At 37.1% G+C, this 12,540-nt stretch overlaps 1 protein-coding gene and 1 long non-coding RNA gene across 2 annotated transcripts in view; both read left to right on the top strand.

Annotated features, from left to right (window-relative positions):
• Positions 1–12,540, top strand: part of WWOX (WW domain containing oxidoreductase) — a 1,243,673-nt gene that overhangs the window by 883,901 nt on the left and 347,232 nt on the right. The window lies entirely within an intron of this gene.
• Positions 1–12,540, top strand: part of LOC140521415 (uncharacterized) — a 133,857-nt gene extending 121,317 nt beyond the window's left edge. The window contains exon 2 of the long non-coding RNA XR_011972926.1: positions 1–12,540. This exon is cut by the window's left edge and continues 110,088 nt beyond it. This is a non-coding gene — a long non-coding RNA (uncharacterized lncRNA).

Here is a 12,540-nt window from a genome sequence, read left to right as displayed (position 1 = left end):
CCTCCCTTCCCCACCCAATCCCTGATGGCTTTGATTTGGTGCTATCTGAATCATTCATCTCTTTTCTTTAATGTTCTTCACCACCAAGCAGTTATTAATATCCAAATGAATTTAGTCAAAAGTTGACTCTTGTATTAAGCAAAAAAATACATCTGCCTGAAAATAGCAGAAAAATAGGAAGAAAGCCAGTGCCCAGCCCCTGTTTTTCTCTTCTAACTGAGCAAAGAATGATCCCTTAAAGAAATGTAGCTTCTGAACCACACTAGCCATTCTTTCTCATTGATAACCAGGCAAGTGGAAAATCAAGTATGGATGATGTTTTCTCTTGTTATTGTTGTTTTAATGATTGTTCACAGTCAACATTTTTATTAGCAAAAAGTGTGCATGCTCAGAGACTAGCTGTCCTCTGCTTCTAATCCATGACTGTAGAAGCAGTTTGGTTCAATGCTAATTTTTAACAGAAGATGAGAGTGTCTGTTTTTCCTCTTTGAAACACATTGATTAATGTGTCTGGGGAACGCTCAGTTCTCACACTTGCACAGCCTACTCATGTGCTTCTTCAGGTTGAGTGATTCTGGGGAAAAAACTAAGGGGGAATGAAGGCCACATTAAAGGAGAAATGGAATCAGACAAGTTGAAGCAAGAAACTATACATCTACAAGAGTTGTTTACCATGTCTACTAGGACATGAATTTGACCTTTAGACCTCAAGAAGATCCCTACTTTTCCGTACTGCCGACACTTTTAAACCTGATGACTAAATCTGCATATGGTTGGCCTGTCCCGTACTTCTTAGAATTCTCAGTTCTGAATTGATCTGATTGCTAAATCATTTCCCCATTATCATTTTGTAAGCAGATCCACCCAAACATCCAAATAACATGTTGTTCAGAGACCAAAATGAAATCACCCATCAAGTGCTCAGATCCTACGCTTTTTTAGATTTGTGGCTGGAGCCTTGTTCTTCCTGTCACACCATGCTACCATCTGTTTACGAGAAATTGCTAGTGTTCTACATAGTTTATCTCAGTAGCCTTATCCCCCGGCCAAAAAAAGTCAATGGTTAGGTTTAAGTGTTTCTATAATGAAGGTCATTATTAGACAAGTGCTAATGTGTAATATCCGCTTTTTAAAACCTCATTACAAGGTTTGATAGCGTCACCAGATACAGTGTTCTCAACAAAAGAGTGTTGTACAATGAAAAGAAATGAAAGGTACATAGCAATGACCTTTACTTTTTTTCGGAGTATTTACTTTTGTTAAGAAAATTTGATTAAATTGTGTTCAGTCCTACAGACATCAAGTAAATGACTGCTATGTGCAAGGTGAGATGACAACAGCGCTGAGCAGCAAAAGAAGGGGAAGATTTCAGCAAAGTCTGGCAAAAGCTTCTTTTCCAATTCCTTCTAGCCTTTGAAGTACAGCTATTCAATACATTTATTTGTTGATCATTTTTCATACTGTCTAAGGGTCAAATTTGGCCTTTGTGTCTTCCTGACTCATGGGATGCTAGGGGGACTAGCGACCCCAAAAGCTTGACAGTCTCATTACCAGCCTTTAAACTACACCCATGTTAAGAAGCTCTCACTAAAACTTTTCAGAATTTGACAGAGACTTGGCAAGAAACCTGAGTTTTTAAAAGTATCATTTCAACAATATAAAACTATAGCTAAAGATTGTCATAATTAGAATTAGCTCTTGAGGGTGATTTTGGTTGATCTTGGTTAAATGCCTCAACTTCAAAGTATGAAAAAGAAATCCAGGGCATGCCAGGACTTTTTCGCTGGTATTTCAACGAATCATATATAGCAGTGTATTCCACCCAGTGAATATTCTACTGGTGATCCTGCCTGTGCAATCATCCCTAAAAATTGATCCAGTCTCTAATCAGTCCCTTAAGGTAGCATTTTACAGTGGAATCAGAGGACCTGAATTCAAATTCTGCTTCTTACTACCTATATGACCATAAGCAAGTAACATAACTTTTCTGGGCTTCTTTCTTCATCTGTTAAATGAAGAATAAGGAGAGTGGACTAGATGGCTTCTGGGGTCCCTTATAGCTCTAAGCCTGTGTCCTTAGGATCCTGTTGTCAGCTGAGAAAAGTATATATCCTTTTGCCGGACGTTGAAGGCAAGATTTTTCACCAGATTCACAAAATGTGGAAACCAGGGGTTTTCTTGATACCAAAAGCTTAACTTTCACATTCTAATTGACAACAAAAACAATACTTGCTCTGCACAGTTGGAATCACATCTTCCTTAATCACATCTGATTCCATTCCTCTTTGAAAATGATCTTCATAAAAAATGAAATAAAATAAAATAAAATAAAATGGTCTTCATTCACCTTCAGGTCTTTCCTAACCTAGTTTTCCTCCTTCTTCCTTCTACCCACTTCTCTGTCTCTCCAAACTAAATACATCTCTGTCCCTCAAACATGCCCTATACTTTCCCACTTTCATGCTTTTGTGGATAGTATTCCCTTTACTTGGAATGCCCTCCCTTTCCTTTTTCACTTTCCTATCATCCTTTTAAGTCCAACCCAAATATTACCTCATCTCTGAACTCTTTGCTAATACCTTGCTCTACTTTCAGGGTTTCCCATCCCACTTTGTACCACGCTCTGCACTCATAGTATTATGTGTTATAGTTTTCTGTTTCCCTGCTAAATTGTAAAGATAGGTATGGCTTCTTAACTAAATTCTGCCCCTTCCCCAACAACATCTGGCACATTGCTCTGCAGCCTCTTTTTCTTGGAAGTGGGGTGACTAGTCTGAGATTTCATTGGTATAAGGAACTCCTGCTGAAGAAAAGGTTTTTATCAACACAGATCTTCAACCATTCCACAATTTCACATCATTGAATATTAACAAATTTTTTGCACAACAAAAAATGAAATAAAATTTAGAAGGAAAACATAGGGAAAAGTTAGAAAGAAAACATAAAGGAAAACAAAAAATTTTGCACAAAATGAAGTAAAAGTTAGAAGGAAAACATAAAACATAATGGGGGGAATCGTAATATTTTTTCTTATAAAAGTCTCATTCCCAAGATGTATAAGAAAATAATTCCCTTTTATAAGACTAAGAGCCATCCTTTAATCAATCAAAGGCTATGAACAGTTTTTAGAGAAAGAATCTAAGCTATCAATAACCTTATGAAAAAGTGCTCTCAATTACTAATAATTAGAGAAATGCAAAGTAGAGCAACTTTGATTTTCCACCTCACACCTGACAGACATGACACTCACACCTATCACACTGGCAAAGATGATACTCAAAAAGGAAATGACAAATATTGAAGAGGCTGTCAAGAATCAGGGAAACTTGTGCACTATTTGTAGAGCTGTGAATCGTTCCAGCCATTCTTGAAAACAATTCAGAACTGGGCCCAGAAAGTTATCAAATTTTGTATATTCTTTGGCCCAACTGTACTACTGCTAGAACTGTGCCCCCAAGGAAATCCCCCAAAGAAGAAAAAGGTCTCTGTGGACAAAAATACTTATAGCAGTTCTTTTTGTGGTAGCCAAGAATTGGAAACTGAGGGGCTACCTTTCTGTCTTAGAACTGATAAGCAAAATGTGATATGCAAATATAATGCAATATTATTCTACTGTAAGAAATTGTGAAATGGACAATTTCAGAAGAAACTAGGATGATCGCGAGGATGCAGAGCAGAATGAGCAGGGAAGCTTTCAGAACTCTGATCATCACAGGAATAAGCCAGAAGTCCAAATGAATGGAGATGAAACCCACCACTCACCTCCTGCCAAAGAGGGGATGGACTTTGAAGGCAGAAAGAAATGTACATTTTTTCAGGCATAGCTAACATAGGAATGTGTTTTATCAGACTAGAGAGATAGGTAATGAAGAGTCTGTTTTTTGTTTTGTTTTTAATTTGCTCAATGTAAGGAAGAGGCGTAAAATAGTGGGAGAAACAGATTTTTTTTTAAAATCCCATTACGTGAAATGTTGTTTTTGTTTTTTTAATTCATAGTAAGAAAAAATATTGAGTGCTGCTTCCAGCTTCCTGATAGAAAAGTGATGGACTAAAAGTGTATAAAGAGACCCTGCATTGTCAGACAAGGCCAATATGGATTGTTTTGCATATTAGTTACAGGGATTTTGTTTTTCTTCATTTTTTTTTCATGAGAGGAGCTTGGAGGTTGGAAATGAAAGGAAAAAAATATTGTTATTTGGGGAAAAAAGTTATTTTTTTTTTTAAAAGACTACTGCTAGAGGCACTGAAAAGTTAATTGGCTTGACCATGTCAGAGGTAAGACTTTAACAAGTCTTCCTAGTTCTGAGAACATCTCTGTCTGCCATGCCATGCTGTCTCTCCCTCAGTAGATATTTAATAAGTGTTTGTAGAATTTATTTATTGAATTGTGTAAGGACATTCACTTGGACTTTTGCTTCAATTTTACTTTCTGCTGGAAAGTAAAATTGGGGTTGAGATTTATGACTTTGATTCAGACCTGGACAAGGTCCCAGGATGTGACTTTTTGGTTCAGAGCATGCCTTAGGGAAAAGAAATCCCCAAATTTCTACCAATTCTATTTTTTATAGTTAACTCATAATAACACATCTTTATAAACATCTCATGATTTGGAAATAAATAGTTGAAACACTTGGCATTTCCTCTTCAACAAAGAATTGAAAAATAATTGTTTGATTTTATTTTGTTTTGTTTTCAGAGAGAGACAAACCTTATTGTGGAGAAAATTCTAAATTTTGCTTTTGAAAGCACATTTAATACTAAAGAAAATAACTTCATATATTCTCTACTGCTCATCTGTAAAAAATGAAAAGATTGGACTTGATAGTAAGGTATCCTCTGGCTCTAAATTTGTGACTTTAATTTCCAAAAGTTAATAATAGTTATGTACTAACAAGAAAAAAGTGAAATTCTCTTTTCTTCATATAAATATATGTGTACATACACATACTTCCATCATATACATATCCATATCTAGATATATATTAAAAAGGTATCTGTGGACCCTTTAAATTAAATTTAAATTTAAAACTAAAAATTTTATTTAAAAACAGAAAAAAAGCTTTCTGTACTAGTGTTAAGTTCCTTCCAAACTATTTAATTACTCCTTAGTGGTTCCTAGCTTATTTTTATGACTAAAATGATTTAAATTAAAATATTATTTAGATATACTCTATAGCCAACTGAGAAAATGAAGTATAGTATGGAAACAATTTTTAAAAATTAAACCATGACAATAATTCCTTAATAGTTCAACCCACATTTTTGAAAACCAGAGAATGAAAAGAATTTTATATCTGTTGTCATTCTTGCAAGTAAAGCAAATTCTTGATTAAAAGGAATGAGTGCATGTGCATTATGAAAGATCTCACCAGAAATTAGGCAATAGGAGAACTTGTATCTTTAAAGTCATTGTGTACATTGATTTCTGCAGCAGTGAATATTAATTATTTTATTTTATCTATTTAAGGAACAAACCCTAAAGTGCATTTTTTAGCAATATTTCCAGCACCGAGATTCTCTTCTCATAAAAGGAACTGTGTATTATACTTCTATATTGCAGCGAGTGCATTATACCCATCATGTCTGCAAACTGAAGGCATTTCACAACCTCTTGTTTCTGTAAGGATGACAGATGTATGGGTAGCCACTGACTTTGGACTTGATCTTGTGAGCCATTAACTCTCAGTACATGAAGGTGGTCCTTTGTTATTCTGTGTCTTGGTTTTAAAGGTTTAAACATATCTGCGTTTCCCCTAATGAGTTATGTGCAAATGGGCTTTAAGATGAAAATCTCTTATATTTGTTCTCTATCTCAGAAAACTAGTGCATAGTCTGTTTTATTCCACTGGCTCTCCAAGGTTCAGGTATTAACATAAATACAGCCCATTAACACTTGTTCCTCTCTGTCAGGACATAAATTAAGTCTGCAGGTGTTCCATGAAGCTTTACCCTTGGTACTAATTAAGCCTTGATAATTAGGTTTGTTAAATTCAGGCCTTTAAGCTTATATTCCCTCTTTGGGTTACCAAAATGGAGATTTGCAACATACAAGCCCAATTTCTGCAAAAGGGCTGTGCTTGTTCCCTCCTCCTTCTCCTCCTCCTTTTCATGTGCCTCTTCTTTCTCTTCCATTTCCTCTCATTATTTCCATTTTGCATTTTAAATGAAATATCAAGAATAGTCTTTTCCCTGTCTACTCAGTGTAGATTGAAACCTTGAAGGAAATGTGATGGTGACTGTGTGAGTACGTGAAAGTCGTTTCTTCTTCTGGGATTTTTTGTTTGTTTTGTTGTTGTTTGGTTCAATTCAGTCATAGTAGTGGAAAGTTTTGGACCAGGATTCTCTACATGTTGAACACACCTTGATGTTTTGCTCGTTGTCAGTTATAATCTTAAATCAACTTATCTCATTAAAATTATTTTAAGTATTAGCAGGGTGCTTCAGTAATTCAGTAATTTTATTGGCCTTATTCTATGTTAAAGTATGGCAATTTATTAGAAATCAAAGGTTTAAATCTTCATTCATTGGACTTAGCTAGGTCATTCAAAATCATCTCATATATTCCCTTATTTTACAAAAGATAAAGGGACTCAACCCAAAGTTACCTGGTTAGCAAGCAATAGAACTAGAACTCCAGCCCAGGCCCTCTGATTCTACACCCACTGTTCTTGCATTTACTTATTCCTTCACTAACTGTTCATTGAACACCACTCTGCAGAAAGCACCATTGATCCCATGCCTGCTTGAATGGGGTATTCAGTCTAATTGGGGTAAGCTGATATGGTCACAAGTAAGTGTAACATAAAATAGAACCTGGTAAGGACTGAAGAGGACTGGAGAAAAGAAAGGAGTAAGAAATAAAGGAAGAATCATGCACACAGCTGGGGAAATCAGAGAAAGATTCCCTAAGAGGAATTTTGAGCCAAGCCTTGGAAGCAGCACCTCATGAAGATCCCAGTGAATTCCTGTCATCCCTTGTCCACTGCAGATCATGCAAAGATTTGACTGCATTTGGAAAAAAGGAAAAGCCCTGTTGTGATCCAGGGTATTTTTTGTTAGGCTCTCATTTGTAATCAGGACCATGAAAATTATCTCATCAGAACAGATTCTCTTATGAGTTGGTCATTTGTCTACTGTTTCTCATAAGATCAGATGTTTGGTGAATGCCGTTTTTCATTTAGAACAAATGAAATTATAAAAACAACTCCATTATAACTACTTTCAATAATATTCACTGTAATCATGCTAACTTAGTAGCTTTTCTTTTTTAATTTATAGAATTTTAAGTAAAATAATATTTTTAATCAAAATTTCTCCCCATTTTAAGGAAAGAAAATAAGTCATATGAGAGACAACTATAGTGGGAACCTATTTCATATTTTATTTCCAAGAACATCATTGTCAGTCTAGTTGAGCATTACAGTTTTATAGAGGATCAGAGTGTTGCGCCATCATTGACAGAATTCCAAATAACTGAATCTCTGGTTTGGAAAGGACTTTAGAAGCCCTTGGGTTCAGTGAATTCCTGATTTAGAATGCTCTCTACAAAATGTCCCCTAAGTAGTCTTACAGCCTTTGAGGACAAACCTCCAGGGAGCAGGCAACCATTACTTCTCAAGGGTGTGTATTCCTTTTGGACAGCTCTAATTAGTGCTAAGGATTTTTGTTTTGTATTGTTTTCAGACATCAAGCCTCAACTCCCCTTTTTGCAACTTTTACCTTTTGCTCCTGATTCTACCCTGTGGGTCTGAACTGAGCAAACCTAACTCCTAAGGAGAGTTCTGTTACCAGAAGACAGTTGTTATTAAAGTCAACAAGAGTTGACTTGACTTCTGACTTTTTATCATTTTGTCCTTGGGTCTTCCCTTTGCTAAAAGTAAGTGTCTTCCATTCCTTCCATTGAACTTCATTCAAAATGAACTTGAGGCCCTCCACCATTCCAGTTATCCTTCTCTGGGTGTCTCCATTTAGTTTCCCAATACCCTTGCTACAACATGAGGACAAAGTACAATATTCCTCATGTGATCCAACAAAGTCACAACAAAGTGGGGCTATGACTTGGACATCATACTAATATCATGTTAGACTTTTTGCTCACCCTATTACACTGTTGATTTAAAGTAAGCTTGCAGTTCGTTCAAACTCCCTAGTCTTCTTCAGACCACTGTTTGGCTCCAGCTGTTCAATCAGTTCTGACTATTCGACTTATAATATCCTCTCACTCCCATCTCTCCCACTTTTCTACAACAGTTGCTTGAGAAACTTTGACAAATACTTTGCTAATTAAACTATATCTACAGCATTTCCCTGACCTAACAAGTCTAGTAGCCTTGTCAAAAAAAGGAAATGAGGTTAGTGCGATGTGATATATTCTTGATGAAGTCCTATTGGCTCTCTGTGATGTTCACTATTTTTTTAATAATACACTTTAGAATTTTGCCAGGAATCAGTCAAACTGAGTGACTGGGAGTTTTTAGATACCATTGTCTTTCCTCTTTTTGAAAGAAGTACATTTTCTCTTTCCCTTTTTTCCAGACCTGTGGTATCTCTCCCATTCTCTATGATCTTTCAAAGAACACTGACTGTATAGGTCAACAGCTTCTACCAGTTTTCCAGTAGTTCATCTGGGCCTGATAATAAGAACTCTTCAAGAGCAGCAAAGTGTTACTTTGGTATCTCCTCTATAAATCTTGGATTTTAGTTTCCTGGTGACCGTTTCTGCTCTCTCCTTTTTAGTTCAAAGATCATTTACTAAAAAGAGATAACATGAACATATATAAATATACATGTATGAAGATATAAATATATGTGTAAATGTGTGTATATAAATTGATGTCAATATACATACATGTGTACATGTGTATATATAAATATGTAAACATGCATGTATTTGCATTAGCTACATGTTATGCATATATATATTTATATATATGCATAGATATGTATATGTCAAGTATACACACACACACATATATATATATATACACACACAAGTATGTGTGTATATGTATATACACAAAATTAATACAAGGTAGTTTGGGAATAATTGAAGTCCTTTATTACTACCACCATATATCATACTTGTATGTCAGGTTTGTGATATTTTCTAAATTCTTCATTTTATCCTTCCTTCTGTTCATGCAGTCAGTCAGTCAGTCAACAAATGTTCAAGTCCTGGCTATATGCTGGGAACCGTGCTAAATTCTGGAATACAAAGAAAGGCCTATTTATTAAATGCCTGCTACGTGTGGGGTGTTGTGCTACACTGGGTGGGAGGGATACAAATAAGAAAAAGAGACAGACCCTGCCCTCAAAGACCTTACATTCTAATGGTGGAGATAGTATAAAAGTAACTAGGAACAAACAAACTTTATATGGAGGAGAATAAAATAGAAGTCCCAGAAAAGTCAGAAGGAGATAGATCACAGAGGAGCTTTAAACCTAACCTGGGGTCGAGTCTAAGGATAATGTGCTTTTTCTGCCTGTTGCCCCCTCCCCCAACCTTTGTTTAATCATCTCATTTCCTCATAGGAATCGTCTTAATATCAAATGCGAAATCAGTTGACTCCTCTCACTTTCACTTTCTTCCCTATTCAGTTTTTGTTCTACAAGGTATACCCTCCCTGAGACACATTCTAGCCATGGGATCTATCCTACCAACCTTCTGTAATACCTTCCACCTGACGTTAGGATCCCTAGCTCAGTGTGGATATATACATATATGCAAGGTAACTTTGCAAGGGAGGCACTGGTGTCATGAGCAGCAGCCCAGGAGATGAGGAAAGATGATGTTTGAACTGAACTTTTGAAGCCAACAAGGGAGTCCAGAAGGGGAAGGTGAGGAGAAAGTACATTCCTATCCACCCATCAATCAAAAAGCGTTTATTAAAAGTTTATTATGTGCCATACCAAGCACTGGGAATGCCAAAAAAAAAAAAAGGCAGAAACACAAAAACGACCCTTGCCTTCAAGAAGCTTACTAAAGAGAAGGCAAAAACATAAAAAAGTAGATATATACAGAGTAGGATAATGGCCCTAACTTAGAGACTGTCCACCATGGCTGTATGAAGGTGTACAGGCAAGGATTGTTTGTGAAAAGCAGCAAGAAGGCAAGTCTATGAGGAAGCTAGTTTGGTTAAACCAGCAAGTATGTGTGAGAAAGAGTCATTTATGAGGAGGAGGAAGCTGAACTAGAATCAGGGGCTCTTTAATCCTTTTTTGTGTCTTGGTAAAGCATATGGACTTCTCTGGAAATATTTCTAAATGCACAAAAAATAAATTACATCAAATTACAAAGGAAATCAATTATATTGACATACATTTGTCAACATCTTAGAAAAACAAGTTCACAGAATCCTGTCTTAAAACCCCTGACTTAGATTGTCTCTGAGTCCTGTTTCAACTCCAGACCTATGACCATGTTATGATGTGGTAGAACGAGGGTTTGAACTCAGCCTTCTTCTGACTCACAACTAATGCTTTGCTTTGGCAAAATTCTGATTTCCTGACATGAGTGGGGAAACTGTGGAGTGTCTCAGCACTTAATGTGGCCCAACAATCCAATTACAAGACTCTGGCACTTGAAGGACAGTATTGTGAAAACTCCTAAGGACAGCCTGTGGCCACTCCACAGTCAAGGTCAGCAGGTCAGAATGTTTGTGCTGGTAATAGTGCATTTCTTAAAATGATAGGAGCCCATTTGTTTAGCATCTTTGAAAATGCTCCTTTCCTGATATATTCACAGGAGGATGAAGGGATTCCACTTAGCCCTGAATAACGCTCTAGGTTCTGAATTATTTCTGATTCACTTGAAACCAGGTGATAGATAGTGTTGTTCCACCTAGGCTGAGCCTTGCCTAATTCAATTGTGCCACAGACAAAGTTGAGGATATATGACACACCTTCCCAGAAGTAACACCCACAGAGTTTAGTGTTCTCTCCAACAGGGCATGTGGCTTTGAGCTGCTGTGTATTTTTGGGGGAGGGAGGAAGTAGAGAGGCGGCCTTAGAAAACCTCTATGAAGAGAGAGAGGCTTGACTCCTAGCTGCAGTTTATACATCTAAATTCTATGGAGATTAGGAGAAGTATTTCTATTTTTCTTATTCAAGGCAGACCCAGGTGTGTTTAAAGGAATTATAGTATATTAGACAAAGGAATATGAAATTCAGAGTCCACAGACCTGAGTTCCAGTCCTGCGTCAGCTGTCTGATCTCTGGGAAAGTCATTTTCCTTCTCATGGCTTCAGTTTCTTTCTTTGTAAAGTGAGTAGGCTGAACTATGCCTCCAAGGTCTGTTCTAGCCCTCAGTTCTACAGTCTAGTTTCTAAGAACCCCTATCAACAACTTAGCCTATGGTAAAGCCACCTTTGCTGCCTTCCAGACAGTCCTTCTGAAGCATGATCACTCTCACCACAAGGAAAAGAAAAAGTTCTGAACAAAATTATTCACCGAGGAAAGAGTCATTGCTGATTAATTACCTCAAGGACAAAGGGATGATGACTTTTTCCTTCACACTGAAGCCTTTCACGTCCTGAAGCTACACGTGGGAAGGGGAGAAGCAGCAAGGGCGAAGAGGTGGATGAAAGCTGAGGTGAAGGCATTTCAAAATGTCAGGCCGCTTGTTGGACTGCAGTACATCATTCTTTCCCTGGTGGCTGCTGCACAGGCCTAAGCCAGGGCTGTCCAGAGAGCAGAGAATTTGGCACTAGCCTCCAAAGTTTCTCTTCAGCTCTCAAGGGCTGCCACCCAGCTGCCATGATTGAACCATCAGGCTCAGAGCCGTTGGATAGCTCCTTCTCAGTGAAATGTCCCGCTTTACTGCATGGGAATCTACTCTCCCACCCACTGCCTCCTAAGAATGAAAGCAAATCTTCTGTTAGTTCTAGCGTAGGACTTAGTTTTCTGTCTTCTCTTGCTACCAGAAGTCACCTTCCCATCTAAAGAATAAGGACGCTAAAATACACACTCAGAAGTAAGAGTGATTATTATCATCCGCAATGCTAACAGTAATATTTACCTACTACTTTGTGGGTAAAATGCTCTACATTCTGCATTATATTATTTATTGTCAAAACAACTCTGTGAGATGGATCTTTATTACTCATTTTCCGGATGAGAAAACTGAGGCTCCAAAAAAGGCAATGATTTCTCCAAGGTCACAGTGACTTAAATAGCAGAGGCCATCATTCAAATACAGTTCTGATTCCAAATCTAATATGTTTTTCACTATACCATTACCTAAATAAAACCAAATTTTAACAGTGTTAAATGTGTTAAGTATTTACAATGTAAATAGCCAGACAGCAACTGTGCTAAACACTGAAGCCGAAAGGAAGGTAAAAGTAATTCTTGCAGACAAGGAATTTGCATTCTAATGGTAGAGATAACATCTAAATTACTAGGATCTCACAAGAGGTGTGCTGAGGAAATAGGAGTTCACCTCTGAGGGGAAGGTACTGGCTATGGGGAAGGGAAATAGGAACTCTTGCAGAAAGTGGGGGATTTGAGTTGAGTCTTGATAGAAGCCAGGAAAACTAAAGA

The sequence above is a fragment of the Notamacropus eugenii genome, chromosome 1 (genome assembly GCF_028372415.1).
Source record: "Notamacropus eugenii isolate mMacEug1 chromosome 1, mMacEug1.pri_v2, whole genome shotgun sequence".
NCBI lineage: Eukaryota > Metazoa > Chordata > Mammalia > Diprotodontia > Macropodidae > Notamacropus > Notamacropus eugenii.
This window is presented reverse-complemented; position numbering and strand designations above follow the sequence as displayed.